Raw genomic sequence first — 4,482 nt, forward strand, 5'->3', positions numbered from 1 at the left:
GCAAATGTTTGGCGGTATCGTTGTCCCCCCAGATGGCAGCTTCCTACAGCTCATCTCCTTTTTTTCTTTTTTTTTTCAAATGCCTACCTCAAACGTCCCTGCTGTGGAGAATTCTGAGATACTCTTCTGGATCCATGCAAGCATTGTTATGAGGGTCAAGGTAGATACATCACACCATTGGCTTCTAAGAATTCGTTGCAAAACATCTACATTCAATTTCTGTTCATTCTTAAGGGAGTTCCCCTTCGTTCCCAGCTGCTCACCTGCCATCCTGCGGAGGTGATGGGTGCGCATCATTCTTCTCTCTTTGGTTCAATCTTCTGTCCTTGGCTACGCTGCCAGTTCGGATTCGGGAGCCATTTGCAGCGTATGAGGCACGGACCCCGGTTGGAGGTGCAACCAGAATCAGCTTTATTCAAAAAGAACATGCTTTTATACTCGGTGCTCAAAGAAAAACTTCCATTAGCTGTTCTGCAGGTACCGCTCATGTGACTGTCCTCCAATCACAGCACTGATCTTGTGGTGTTCATGCTTCTGGCTTCAATTCCTCATTCGTGAGGTTCAGCTCATGTGACCTATGTGACTGCTATTCCTTCTACCCCACAGACTTCAGCAAAGCCTTTAGCACAGTCTCCCACAGCATTCCCCTAGAGAAGCTGGCGGCTCGTGGCTCAGACAGGTACACTCTTTGCTGGGTAAAAAACTGGCGCACCTGGTTTTCCTGTACATGCTGTGTGATAGCACTCAGCATGACCTGCTCCATGACCTTCCCTGGCTCAAGGTCAGACTGACAGGCCTTTAGTCCTCCAGAGCCTCCTACCAGCCCTTCCTGTAGGTGTGTGTTTGTATGTACTGCTTTTAGCTGGGATAAAGTTAATTTTCTTCATAGTGGCTAGTATGTGGCTATTTTTTGGATTTGTGCTTGAAACAGTGTTGATAATAAAGGGATGTTTTAGTTATTGCTGAGCGGTGCTTACACAGAGTCAAGGCCTTTTCTGCTTTTCACACTGCCAGCAAGTAGGTTGAGGGTGCACAAGAGGTTGGGAAGGGATGCAGCCAGGACAGCTGATGCCAACTGACTGAAAGAATATTCCATACCATATGACATCATGTTCAGCAATAAAACCAGGGGGGAGGTTGGCAGGAGGGACACTGCTTGGGGACTGGCTGGGCATGACATTTGGTAGTGAGCTACTGTTTTCATTTGCATCACTTCTCTTTCTTCAGTTTTATTGTCATCTTTCTTTGTTTTTTTCTCTCTTTTCCTTAGAACTCTTTTTAAAATTTCCTTCTCATTATTAAACTGTTTTTAACTCAGCCCACAAGTTTCTTTCTCACTTTTACCGTTCCAGTTCTCCTGAATTCCCACTGCGGGGGAGTGAGCGAGCAGCCATGTAGTGCTTAGTTGCTGGCCAGGGTTCAAGCATGACACCTGCTAATGGTTTAACTGGAGAATCTTCTCAGTTTGTATGGGCATATTTTGTATCACTACTTCTTCCTCTCTGTCTTTTTTTCTTCCTCTGCCTATTCTTTGAAGAGTTCTCCAAAGGAAAGCTTAATTAATTTATGGAATTACACAGATTGGAAGAGTCTCCTTTGCAAAGGTCCATGCAACAGTATCTTCAACTTGATCAGGTAAGACTCTCCTTACAAATGTTTTACTGAATTCTTATAATCCAGCTGGCCTGTTGTCCTGCATGTCCTCTCTGGCATGTGCAAGCATCACGAGTAATTACAATTTATTCAATTTTTTTCAGTTTTGCAGCAGGACTGCTTCAGGGATCTCTCAGATTCTCCACCCAGGATGCCAATCACCACCTTCATGCACAGGACTTGGTGTACACACAGCAGGGTCTTCATTCTCTAGACTGTCTGGAATTCCCACCTGGAGAGGTCCCACACCAGTCAGTCCAACAGTTAATTCTGAAGGCAACTAATTTTGGCTAATTTGGAGATGGCCAATTTTGAAGGTGGTTGACTGAACTCAATCACTTGATTTCAAGTTGAACCACTGTCTCTCCTCTTGTCCACGTGGATGATGAAGTGGGACAGTCCCTAGACCACTCAGGGGATTAATGACTTTATTCATGATTAAATGCCCTGGTTGTACACTGGCACAGGCCTGATACCCAGCTGCACCACCATTAGAAATGTAACATAATTCACACAGCTTTTGTCAGAAATACCAGTTCTCAGCTGAGTCCAGAATACCCATACAACCCAGCAAGGCTGGAGAGGCATTTACTGTGTCTGAAGAGAGCCAAATTAATATTTGTTTAATATCATTGGGTAAAATCACACAGAAATCAGAATCCCTACAAAGTGCATTTCTGGTCTTCCATTTCAAGAAAGAAGAGGAAGCCTAAGAAAAGGAAAGGGAAGTTTGACAATGGTAATAAGATGAATTTCACAAAGCATGGTATTAGTTACCCTTGTCACACCTTCAACTGACCGGGTACCAAAATGGATCCTCACAACCATACTGTAGCAAGAATATTTTTCCTGAAGGCCTTTTCAGTCATTCAGGAGTTGAAATATCCTCCTTTTGACACTGCTGCTTGTGATTTATCTTCTCGCTGTCATGGGGAATGCAGTCAGCATTGCCATCATTTGGCTCAACTACTAGTACCACATCCCAATGTATCCCTTCCTCAGCACCTTGGATATTTGGTTCACTTTGGTCATCCCCCCTAACATGTTTGTCAGTCTCATATTGGAGACTAAGATATCTCTGCAGCTGCGTACACATCCCAGACCTTCTTCTCTGTCTTTCTGGGCACAGATGAGTTTAACCTATGTGTTATGGTGCATTTAGATTGCTGTGGGGCCATTCGCAACCCCTCACACTGCTCTGTCCTTTCAAACTCCTGGTTGTGATCCATGATCATCTTTAGCTGCTGGGGAATGGCATATCTACCCATGCTCAGCCCCACCATCTTGGGTGCCATTAGACCCTCTGTGCCCAGTATAGAGACTGCTTCTTCTGCAGCATCATCTCTTTGCTGAGAGCAACCTGCATGGGCACCAGCTACTATGAAATGTGAGCATTGCTCTCTCCTCCACTGTGTTGCTGAGCTCCTTCACACTGACTGCTGTGGTTTACGCCTACATTATATGCACCATCCTGAGGATAACATCAGTACAAAGCCACCAGAAGGCCTTCTTCACCTGGATATCTTTCACTTGCATATCCTGTATTTCTTTACTCTCTACTGCATATGCTAGCTGCATGTTTGACAACGTGGGGCCTGAAGAGAAGCTGCTCTGTTATAATCTGCAAATTTTTAGTTCCCTTAAGAAAGTGTGTTCAGGAGAAGAACAATTCTAGATAATTTAGGTGTCAACCAACAGAGTAAGAAGACCAAACTGTTTGAGTGTTTGAACTGACCCAGAAAATGGAAACTGGGACTGTCAGCTCTGATTCACTGATTCACTACACTCATACTGCTGTAGGTGACTGAGCTTGAGCTTTCGCTCAAATACAGCCAGTGGTTTAATCTCAGAAAATTTTCCACATGAACGCAGTGCAGAGATTGCCCTATGCCAGACTAGAGGCAACGAACAAGCTGAACATTTGCAATCTAAGACTAGCCTGAGCCCCAAGCTAAAATGTCAGAACAAACATGGAATCTCCAGTCTGAAGAAGAAGCAACGAGTGCTCGTAGTGGGTGACTCTCTGTTGAAGGGTATAGAGGGACCCATCTCCCGACCTGACAGGGAGTCACGCAAGGTATGCTGCCTTCCGGGAGCTAAGGTTCGAGACATGACTGAGAGGAAGCCACAACTTGTCAGTAGAACAGACTACTACTCACTACTACTATTTCATGTAGGAACAAATGATACAGAAAGCAGAAACCAGGGTAAAATCAAAGAAGACTTTTGAGCCCTGGGGGAGCAAGGGAAAAACTTCGGTGCCCAAGTTATCTTTTCCTCCATTTTACCAGTTTGAGGGAAGGGGGCGGCCAGGAGGACCCATGCATAATGTATATCAACTCATGGCTACGTGGCTGGTTCCATTGGGAGGGTTTGGGGATTTATGACAATGGGGCATTCTTCGATGACTATAACCTGTTAGGGAGGGATGGGGTCCACCTCTCTAGGCGAGGCAGGGGAATCCTAGGCACCAGGTTGGCCAACTTGGTACAGCGGGCTTTAAACTAAAGGACTCAGGTGGTGGGGTACACACAGAGGCATGGTGGGATAACACACATGACTGGTATGCTGCCACTGATGGCTATGTGCTTTTCAGGAAAGACAGGCCTACGAGGCGAGGCGGTGGAGTTGCTGTTTATGTGAAGGGACAACTGGAATGTATAGAACTCTACCCAGGAGCGGATGAAGAACGAGTCGAGAGCTTGTGGGTAAAAATTAAGGGTCAGGCCAGGATGGGTGACACTGTGGTGGGTGTTTACTATAGACCACCCAACCAGGACGAGGAAGTAGACGAGGCCTTCTATAGACAGCTAAAAGTAGCCTCGCAAT

The sequence above is a fragment of the Egretta garzetta genome, unplaced genomic scaffold (genome assembly GCF_000687185.1).
Source record: "Egretta garzetta isolate BGI_Z169 unplaced genomic scaffold, ASM68718v1 scaffold592, whole genome shotgun sequence".
Classification (NCBI taxonomy): Eukaryota; Metazoa; Chordata; class Aves; order Pelecaniformes; family Ardeidae; genus Egretta; species Egretta garzetta.